Source organism: Tachypleus tridentatus, chromosome 12 (genome assembly GCF_004210375.1).
Source record: "Tachypleus tridentatus isolate NWPU-2018 chromosome 12, ASM421037v1, whole genome shotgun sequence".
In the NCBI taxonomy this organism is placed as follows: domain Eukaryota; kingdom Metazoa; phylum Arthropoda; class Merostomata; order Xiphosura; family Limulidae; genus Tachypleus; species Tachypleus tridentatus.
The window spans coordinates 135,827,749-135,839,738 of NC_134836.1; positions in this window are offsets into that span (position 1 = coordinate 135,827,749).

The window sequence follows — 11,990 nt, forward strand, 5'->3', positions numbered from 1 at the left end:
ACTCTGCATTTATGAGAAAAGTGACTGTTAACTAAAAGGACAGTCGAACTACTAAATAAGAAGTGGTTTGTCTATGTCTAACTCTGCATTTATGAGAAAAGTGACTGTTAACTAAAAGGACAGTCGAACTACTAAATAAGAAGTGGTTTGTCTATGTCTAACTCTGCATTTATGGGGAAAGTGACTGTTAACTAAAAGGACAGTCGAACTACTAAATAAGAAGTGGTTTGTTATGTCTAACTCTGCATTTATGAGAAAAGTGACTGTAAAAGGACTAACTACTAAATAAGAAGTGGTTTGTCTATGTCTAACTCTGCATTTATGAGAAAAGTGACTGTTAACTAAAAGGACAGTCGAACTACTAAATAAGAAGTGGTTTGTCTATGTCTAACTCTGCATTTATGGGGAAAGTGACTGTTAACTAAAAGGACAGTCGAACTACTAAATAAGAAGTGGTTTGTCTATGTCTAACTCTGCATTTATGAGAAAAGTGACTGTTAACTAAAAGGACAGTCGAACTACTAAATAAGAAGTGGTTTGTCTATGTCTAACTCTGCATTTATGAGAAAAGTGACTGTTAACTAAAAGGACAGTCGAACTACTAAATAAGAAGTGGTTTGTCTATGTCTAACTCTGCATTTATGAGAAAAGTGACTGTTAACTAAAAGGACAGTCGAACTACTAAATAAGAAGTGGTTTGTCTATGTCTAACTCTGAACTACATTTATGTCTAACTCTGCATTTATGGGGAAAGTGACTGTTAACTAAAAGGACAGTCGAACTACTAAATAAGAAGTGGTTTGTCTATGTCTAACTCTGCATTTATGGGGAAGTGACTGTTAACTAAAAGGACAGTCGAACTACTAAATAAGAAGTGGTTTGTCTATGTCTAACTCTGCATTTATGAGAAAAGTGACTGTTAACTAAAAGGACAGTCGAACTACTAAATAAGAAGTGGTTTGTCTATGTCTAACTCTGCATTTATGAGAAAAGTGACTGTTAACTAAAAGGACAGTCGAACTACTAAATAAGAAGTGGTTTGTCTATGTCTAACTCTGCATTTATGAGAAAAGTGACTGTTAAGGACAGTCGAACTACTAAATAAGAAGTGGTTTGTCTATGTCTAACTCTGCATGAGAAAAGTGACTGTTAACTAAAAGGACAGTCGAACTACTAAATAAGAAGTGGTTTGTCTATGTCTAACTCTGCATTTATGAGAAAAGTGACTGTTAACTAAAAGGACAGTCGAACTACTAAATAAGAAGTGGTTTGTCTATGTCTAACTCTGCATTTATGAGAAAAGTGACTGTTAACTAAAAGGACAGTCGAACTACTAAATAAGAAGTGGTTTGTCTATGTCTAACTCTGCATTTATGAGAAAAGTGACTGTTAACTAAAAGGACAGTCGAACTACTAAATAAGAAGTGGTTTGTCTATGTCTAACTCTGCATTTATGAGAAAAGTGACTGTTAACTAAAAGGACAGTCGAACTACTAAATAAGAAGTGGTTTGTCTATGTCTAACTCTGCATTTATGAGAAAAGTGACTGTTAACTAAAAGGACAGTCGAACTACTAAATAAGAAGTGGTTTGTCTATGTCTAACTCTGCATTTATGGGAAAAGTGACTGTTAACTAAAAGGACAGTCGAACTACTAAATAAGAAGTGGTTTGTCTATGTCTAACTCTGCATTTATGGGGAAAGTGACTGTTAACTAAAAGGACAGTCGAACTACTAAATGAAGTGGTTTGTCTATGTCTAACTCTGCATTTATGAGAAAAGTGACTGTTAACTAAAAGGACAGTCGAACTACTAAATAAGAAGTGGTTTGTCTATGTCTAACTCTGCATTTATGAGAAAAGTGACTGTTAACTAAAAGGACAGTCGAACTAATAAATAAGAAGTGGTTTGTCTATGTCTAACTCTGCATTTATGGAGAAAAGTGACTGTTAACTAAAAGGACAGTCGAACTACTAAATAAGAAGTGGTTTGTCTATGTCTAACTCTGCATTTATGAGAAAAGTGACTGTTAACTAAAAGGACAGTCGAACTACTAAATAAGAAGTGGTTTGTCTATGTCTAACTCTGCATTTATGGGAAAAGTGACTGTTAACTAAAAGGACAGTCGAACTACTAAATAAGAAGTGGTTTGTCTATGTCTAACTCTGCATTTATGAGAAAGTGAGTTAACTAAAAGGACTGTTAACTAAATAAAAGGACAGTCGAACTACTCGAAATAAGAAGTGGTTTGTCTATGTCTAACTCTGCATTTATGAGAAAAGTGACTGTTAACTAAAAGGACAGTCGAACTACTAAATAAGAAGTGGTTTGTCTATGTCTAACTCTGCATTTATGAGAAAAGTGACTGTTAACTAAAAGGACAGTCGAACTACTAAATAAGAAGTGGTTTGTCTATGTCTAACTCTGCATTTATGAGAAAAGTGACTGTTAACTAAAAGGACAGTCGAACTACTAAATAAGAAGTGGTTTGTCTATGTCTAACTCTGCATTTATGAGAAAAGTGACTGTTAACTAAAAGGACAGTCGAACTACTAAATAAGAAGTGGTTTGTCTATGTCTAACTCTGCATTTATGGGGAAAGTGACTGTTAACTAAAAGGACAGTCGAACTACTAAATAAGAAGTGGTTTGTCTATGTCTAACTCTGCATTTATGAGAAAAGTGACTGTTAACTAAAAGGACAGTCGAACTACTAAATAAGAAGTGGTTTGTCTATGTCTAACTCTGCATTTATGAGGAAAGTGACTGTTAACTAAAAGGACAGTCGAACTACTAAATAAGAAGTGGTTTGTCTATGTCTAACTCTGCATTTATGGGAAAAGTGACTGTTAACTAAAAGGACAGTCGAACTACTAAATAAGAAGTGGTTTGTCTATGTCTAACTCTGCATTTATGAGAAAAGTGACTGTTAACTAAAAGGACAGTCGAACTACTAAATAAGAAGTGGTTTGTCTATGTCTAACTCTGCATTTATGAGAAAAGTGACTGTTAACTAAAAGGACAGTCGAACTACTAAATAAGAAGTGGTTTGTCTATGTCTAACTCTGCATTTATGAGAAAAGTGACTGTTAACTAAAAGGACAGTCGAACTACTAAATAAGAAGTGGTTTGTCTATGTCTAACTCTGCATTTATGAGAAAAGTGACTGTTAACTAAAAGGACAGTCGAACTACTAAATAAGAAGTGGTTTGTCTATGTCTAACTCTGCATTTATGAGAAAAGTGACTGTTAACTAAAAGGACAGTCGAACTACTAAATAAGAAGTGGTTTGTCTATGTCTAACTCTGCATTTATGAGAAAAGTGACTGTTAACTAAAAGGACAGTCGAACTACTAAATAAGAAGTGGTTTGTCTATGTCTAACTCTGCATTTATGAGAAAAGTGACTGTTAACTAAAAGGACAGTCGAACTACTAAATAAGAAGTGGTTTGTCTATGTCTAACTCTGCATTTATGAGAAAAGTGACTGTTAACTAAAAGGACAGTCGAACTACTAAATAAGAAGTGGTTTGTCTATGTCTAACTCTGCATTTATGAGAAAAGTGACTGTTAACTAAAAGGACAGTCGAACTACTAAATAAGAAGTGGTTTGTCTATGTCTAACTCTGCATTTATGAGGAAAGTGACTGTTAACTAAAAGGACAGTCGAACTACTAAATAAGAAGTGGTTTGTCTATGTCTAACTCTGCATTTATGAGGAAAGTGACTGTTAACTAAAAGGACAGTCGAACTACTAAATAAGAAGTGGTTTGTCTATGTCTAACTCTGCATTTATGAGAAAAGTGACTGTTAACTAAAAGGACAGTCGAACTACTAAATAAGAAGTGGTTTGTCTATGTCTAACTCTGCATTTATGAGAAAAGTGACTGTTAACTAAAAGGACAGTCGAACTACTAAATAAGAAGTGGTTTGTCTATGTCTAACTCTGCATTTATGAGAAAAGTGACTGTTAACTAAAAGGACAGTCGAACTACTAAATAAGAAGTGGTTTGTCTATGTCTAACTCTGCATTTATGAGGAAAGTGACTGTTAACTAAAAGGACAGTCTAAATAAGAACTAACTCTGCTAAACTAAGAAGTGGTTTGTCTATGTCTAACTCTGCATTTATGAGGAAAGTGACTGTTAACTATAAGGACAGTCGAACTACTAAATAAGAAGTGGTTTGTCTATGTCTAACTCTGCATTTATGAGAAAAGTGACTGTTAACTAAAAGGACAGTCGAACTACTAAATAAGAAGTGGTTTGTCTATGTCTAACTCTGCATTTATGAGAAAAGTGACTGTTAACTAAAAGGACAGTCGAACTACTAAATAAGAAGTGGTTTGTCTATGTCTAACTCTGCATTTATGAGAAAAGTGACTGTTAACTAAAAGGACAGTCGAACTACTAAATAAGAAGTGGTTTGTCTATGTCTAACTCTGCATTTATGAGAAAAGTGACTGTTAACTAAAAGGACAGTCGAACTACTAAATAAGAAGTGGTTTGTCTATGTCTAACTCTGCATTTATGAGAAAAGTGACTGTTAACTAAAAGGACAGTCGAACTACTAAATAAGAAGTGGTTTGTCTATGTCTAACTCTGCATTTATGAGAAAAGTGACTGTTAACTAAAAGGACAGTCGAACTACTAAATAAGAAGTGGTTTGTCTATGTCTAACTCTGCATTTATGAGAAAAGTGACTGTTAACTAAAAGGACAGTCGAACTACTAAATAAGAAGTGGTTTGTCTATGTCTAACTCTGCATTTATGAGAAAAGTGACTGTTAAGGACAGTCGAACTACTAAATAAGAAGTGGTTTGTCTATGTCTAACTCTGCATTTATGAGAAAAGTGACTGTTAACTAAAAGGACAGTCGAACTACTAAATAAGAAGTGGTTTGTCTATGTCTAACTCTGCATTTATGGAAAAGTGACTGTTAACTAAAAGGATAGTCGAACTACTAAATAAGAAGTGGTTTGTCTATGTCTAACTCTGCATTTATGAGAAAAGTGACTGTTAACTAAAAGGACAGTCGAACTACTAAATAAGAAGTGGTTTGTCTATGTCTAACTCTGCATTTATGAGAAAAGTGACTGTTAACTAAAAGGACAGTCGAACTACTAAATAAGAAGTGGTTTGTCTATGTCTAACTCTGCATTTATGAGAAAAGTGACTGTTAACTAAAAGGACAGTCGAACTACTAAATAAGAAGTGGTTTGTCTATGTCTAACTCTGCATTTATGAGAAAAGTGACTGTTAACTAAAAGGACAGTCGAACTACTAAATAAGAAGTGGTTTGTCTATGTCTAACTCTGCATTTGTGGGAAAGTGACTGTTAACTAAAAGGATAGTGGAACTACTAAATAAGAAGTGGTTTGTCTATGTCTAACTCTGCATTTATGAGAAAAGTGACTGTTAACTAAAAGGACAGTCGAACTACTAAATAAGAAGTGGTTTGTCTATGTCTAACTCTGCATTTATGGGGAAAGTGACTGTTAACTAAAAGGACAGTCGAACTACTAAATAAGAAGTGGTTTGTCTATGTCTAACTCTGCATTTATGGGGAAAGTGACTGTTAACTATAAGGACAGTCGAACTACTAAATAAGAAGTGGTTTGTCTATGTCTAACTCTGCATTTATGAGAAAAGTGACTGTTAACTAAAAGGACAGTCGAACTAATAAATAAGAAGTGGTTTGTCTATGTCTAACTCTGCATTTATGGGGAAGTGACTGTTAACTAAAAGGATAGTGGAACTACTAAATAAGAAGTGGTTTGTCTATGTCTAACTCTGCATTTATGGGGAAAGTGACTGTTAACTAAAAGGACAGTCGAACTACTAAATAAGAAGTGGTTTGTCTATGTCTAACTCTGCATTTATGGGGAAAGTGACTGTTAACTATAAGGACAGTCGAACAACTAAATAAGAAGTGGTTTGTCTATGTCTAACTCTGCATTTATGAGAAAAGTGACTGTTAACTATAAGGACAGTCGAATTACTAAATAAGAAGTGGTTTGTCTATGTCTAACTCTGCATTTATGGGGAAAGTGACTGTTAACTAAAAGGACAGTCTAACTACTAAATAAGAAGTGGTTTGTCTATGTCTAACTCTGCATTTATGGGGAAAGTGACTGTTAACTAAAAGGACAGTCTACTAAATAAGAAGTGGTTTGTCTATGTCTAACTCTGCATTTATGGGGAAATGACTGTTAACTAAAAGGACAGTCGAACTACTAAATAAGAAGTGGTTTGTCTATGTCTAACTCTGCATTTATGGGGAAAGTGACTGTTAACTAAAAGGACAGTCGAACTACTAAATAAGAAGTGGTTTGTCTATGTCTAACTCTGCATTTATGGGGAAAGTGACTGTTAACTAAAAGGACAGTCGAACTACTAAATAAGAAGTGGTTTGTCTATGTCTAACTCTGCATTTATGTGGAAAGTGACTGTTAACTAAAAGGACAGTCGAACTACTAAATAAGAAGTGGTTTGTCTATGTCTAACTCTGCATTTATGGGGAAGTGACTGTTAACTAAAAGGACAGTCTAAATAAGAAGTGTTAGGAATGAGTAAAATGTTGGATCACATAAATGAAGTTAATTAACTGACATACATGGTAACATTATATCCTGTAGACGTGTTTAAAGAAATGAGATATTTATTGTCACTACTTACAACCATGGTAACACTATATCTAGTACATGTTTATTACATCATTACTCACTGTCCTAGTAACATTATACCTAATATATGTTTGTTATAACATTACTCACAATGATGGTAATACCGTGCTTCTCCGAGAATAAGACCTACCCATAAAATAAGACCTAGTGTGATTTTTGGGGATAGTTTTAATATAAGCCCTACCCTTAAAATAAGCCCTAGTTAAGAGTGGCAGGAAGAGGAAAGAAATAAAAATAATAATTTATTAATTAGTTTAATAGTTAGTTAATTAGTTTGTTTAAGTATTAATCACTTAGTTTAATAGTTTAATAATTGTTTATTTTAAATGGTTAGTTTAATAGTTTTACTTTGTAACTTCATTTTTTTAATATATCAAAATAAGACATCCCCCGAAAATAAGCCCTAGTGTCATATTTTGGAGTGAAAATTAATGTAAGCCCTGTCTTATTTTCGGAGAAACTCGGTATTATATCTAGTACTTGTTTATCATACCATTACTCACTGTGGTGGTAATATTATACCTACTACCTGTTTATTATACCATTACTCACTGCTGTACCAAAAGTGTTTTAAATACATGTTTATTATACAATTGTGTTAACAGAATATCTAGTATAGATTTTATAAACTTGTCCTAAACTGGTAATTTTATACAGTTATATTTGTTTGGTTCATATATATAAACTTATTTTACTCACATTGGTAATTTTATACAGTTGTAGCTGTTTGATTGGTATATCAACTCGATCTACTTACACTGGAAATTTCATACAGGTGTAGTTATTTGTTTAGTATATAAACTTGTTCTACTTACACTAGCGATTTTTTACAGTTGTAGCTGTTTATTTGGTCTGTGAACTTGTTCTTCTTAAACTAGCGATATTATACAGTAGCAGTTGTTTGGGGAACACAACTATATAAAATGGCTAGTTGTACTGGTTTATTTGATAAATAAACTTGTTCTACATACACTGGCAATTTTATGTAGTTGTAGTTGTATGGTTGGTATATAAAATTGTTGCACTTAGACTGGTCATTTTATACAGTTTTTAGATGTTTGGTTAAAATATAAACTTCTTAAACTGGCTATTTTATAGTTGTTCTTGTTTGGTTGGTATATAAACTTGTTCTACATACACTGGCCATTTTATACAGTTGTAGTTGTTTGGTTGATATATAAACGTTTTCCAATTAAATTCCCCTTGGTGTGGATTCCTGTACTAGGTGAGGGGACCTCCCAGGGAAGGTTCTGTTCTTTCAGTTTACCTCCTCTGGGATCTAAACATCCACCCACGTGTTTGTCGTGCGTGGCGACCCATGAAGGAGAGGAGAGGATCCTGGTGATTGAGAGGTCCAACCCTAACACACCACTTTGGCCTTGAATTTCTGTAGACAAGCGGCCTTTGGGTGGGTTACCTTGGGTTAGTTGGCTAGTCCACTTGGGCTAGGGTCAACCAAATACCAGTGTTGGAAGTTCTCAACAGGTGTTGTGGACATTGTGTCTGATGTTGTTTGGGTATAGTGCTAATAAACCTGGCATTGCTGCAGTGTCCTTGCTTGACATTGTAGTGTATCCCCTCAGAGGGATCCATGGTGGGTGGGGTCAGTGGGCACCGAAATTTCCTATTTTTCTATGGATCCTCCAAATAAAAAAATTAAGTAAAATAGTGAGAAAAACAGTCAATAGGTAAACGACCACATCTTGAAGACTCTGAGCAGCAACCTTCAACATCTGTAACACCTGTACCCCATTTTCTTATATTACATTCTCTTTCATAAAAACCTTTAGGGCAAATGTCCCCTTTTTCATTCAGAAGGGACTTCAGGGTCTTGCTGGCTCTCCACAGTCAGTAAAGGAGCTTCGATCTGGAGACATATTGGTGGAAACATCCACATCTCATCACAATAAACTCCTCTTGCATTCAAAGGCAATTGGGGATATAATTATTGAGGTTACACTTCATGCTACTTTGAATTCATCACGAGGAGTTATTAAGAGGCATTTGAAGAACATACCCGAGTCAGAGATTTTCGTTGGATTCTCCACAGAAGGAATTTCTGCAGTGTGGCATATCTCTACTCGCAAAGATGGAGTTATAGTGCCGACTAATATCCTGCTTCTGATATTTACATCACCACGTGCACCTGACACCATGAAGGCAGGTTATCTTAATTACACAAAACGCAAACGGAAACTAACGTGGCAGGGGTTTAGTTTAGAGAGAGAGAAATCGTAAGAATTCTCTCTCCAACTGGGGTGTTCAGGAACGTTGTGGTTCCTCTTCGTCCCCTTTCGTGAAAGGTTATTAGGTTTAGTTTTATTTAATTATTTATTAAATAATTTTTTGACTCTTTTTTTTTTGGGTGAAGGAGGCCATTCTTAATGTTATCCTAGACCAAGGCAAAGGCAGCACCGAGAGAATTACAGGGTATGGCCGTACATTTTAAACCCTCTCCAATGTTTCCAGTGTCAGTTGTTCGGTCACTCAAATATGTCATGTCGTGGTTCCCTGAGATGCACTCATTGTGGTAGCAAGGACCACGATGCCTATGAGTGTGAAACGGACCCAAACTGTGTCAGTTGCAATGACTCTCACCTGTTCTACTTTCGTTCTTGCCCTAAATGGTTGAAAGAAAAAGAGGTGCAGCATTTGAAAACGATTCATAACATTATTTATCCCAAGGCTCGAAAATTGCTGTCCACCACTTCATCTTGGATGTATGCTGCTGCACTTCGTTCCACCACAACTACAGTGGGATGCAGACAGGTCTCTCTGTGCCTCCAAGAGAATCGTTCTCAAAACAAATGAAAAGCCTTTTAACATCCATGGATAACAAAGTTGATGAATCAACTTCTTCACCCATCTCTGTCCTTCGAAACATTCCACCAAACCCCAAATTTCACATCCTTTGGTTCCAGATACAGGCATTCTCAGATACATCTTCTTCTCCTTCCCCAAGATGCAAACCAATCATTTGTTCACATCCTCAGTCACTGGAATCCCCTTCCAACAACAAAAACCTGCTCAGTCGATCCAGGGCAGGATCCATGGAGGTCGATAGACTTCCCTGGAATAAGGAAAGTAAGGAAAAAAGACGTGGTCGAAAACAAAAGGGTTCTCCAGCCAATTCGCCGACACGTAATTATAAATGGCCACCTTGATACAATGGAACTGTCGAGGTTTAATTTTCTTATCTGGATGACATCAAAACACTGATTGCTTCCTACCATCCTGCATACCTTTCCTTAAGGAAACATTTCTCAAACCTGCCGATACAGTCACCTTTCGGCAGTTTTCTTTAATACAAAAATGACAGGCTGTGTGATGGCCGAGTGCATGGAGGAGTGTCACTGTTGGTTGATCAACATGTTCCCACCCTGTCTTTGTCATTCAACACACCCTTGGAGGCCGTAGCCATCCGTGTTTCCTTGGGTCATACCCTCACTGTTTGTTCTCTCTTCCTGTCACCTGGAGAGACATATGATCAATCACGCACCTAGTCAGTCCTTTACTGTTATTGATCTCTCAATTTCCTCCCCTTCATTATTCTCCCATTTTTTGTTAATCATGGAGGGTTGACAATAATCCATGTGGCAGTAGTCATTTTCCTATAATTTTGAGAGAGGCTGGCCGTAGTTGATGCCACCCAACCCGCATAGCCTGGTAGAAGCTAGAATAGGCCAACTGGCCCACTTTCATTGCTCTCACAGAACTTGATCCTGCCATCGTCTGTCAGCCATCAATAGACGATTGTGTGGCAGTAGTAAATAACTGTATTATACAAGCAGCTGCTCAATGCATTCCTAAAACCATGACACGTTTTCCACTATGTCCTCGTTCGTGGTGGAATCCTGCCTGCCACATGATACAGAAGACTAAAAAACGAGCCTGGGATACTTTCCGTAGATATCCCATACTTCCAGCAGGCTCAGTGAATAAGATGTCAAAGCCAGAAGGAATCTTGGATTAAGCTCACAACCAGCATATCCTCTACCACCAGTTACAAAGTCATATGGGACAAGAATCGAAAAGCTAGTGGGCAATACAATTCTGTCCTTTTCTTGATATTACTTTCTGATGGCCAGGAAGTAACTGATATCTGGAGCATCGATGACACTCTAGGTGAAAGCTTTTGCCAGGTATCTAGCACTGCTGCTTCTTCCTCCACCTACTTAGTCATCAAGACTCGGGCACAGCGATCACGTCTTTCCTTTTGATCTAATTATCTCTATGACTATAATCGCCTCTTTACACTGGTGGAATTGAAACTGGCCCTTCATTGGTCTGGCAGTACATAAGTTGTACCAGATGATGAAAGATATGACATGTTGCACCATCTATCTCCTGCTTCTCTTGCTATCCTGCTGGTTGTTTTAACTGGATCTGGCTGGAGAATGTTTTCCTGATGCCTGGCACCAGGCTATTTTCCTACCATTCTCTAAACCTGGGAAAGATCCCAAGATTTCTTCAAACTACCGTCCAATTGCTTTGATGAGCTATCTCTGTAAGACCTTAGAGAGGATGGTTAATGCTTGTTTTGTTTGGTTCCTCGAATTAAACAACCTCCTCTCGCCCACCCAGTGTGGGTTCTGATGACAGTGCTCCACCTTGGACCACCTGATTTGACTAGAAATGTCACTCAGAAAAGCCTTTCTCATATGACAACATCTTGTATCAATATTCTCTGACATTTAGAAGGCTTATGATACAACATGGAGGTATGGCATTTTTCGAGACCTCCATATATATATGGGTTATGTGGCCATTTGCCCATTTTTATTGAACAAATTTTAATGGACAGGAGATTCCAAAATTGTGTGAGTTCGACACTTTCTTGTTCTTTTCTGCAGGAACTTGGAGTCCCTCATGGCTGTGTTTTGAGTGTCACACTTTTCAGTATAAAGATTAATGCCATCATTGAACAACTCCCTCTCACTATTGCAAACGGGCTCTATGTTGACGACTTTTACATCTCATGTCAATCGTCGAACATGAGATATGTTGAGTGGCAGCTACAAATTGCCATCAATCGTGTATGGAAGTGGACCACGGCAATCGGCTTTAATTTCTCTCTCTCTAAAACCGTCTGCATGCACCTTTGCCACCAACAGGGTACTCACCCTGATCCTGAACTCTGTGTCAGCGAAGTTGCACTGCCTGTAGTCCTGAGATCAAGTTCTTAGGACTTATCTTTGACTGTAAGCTGATCTTATACCACACATTAAGCAGCTATGGGTCAAATGTACAAGAGCACTAAACATCCTCCATGTCCTCTCTTCCACCACTTACAGAGCAGATTGGTGTTC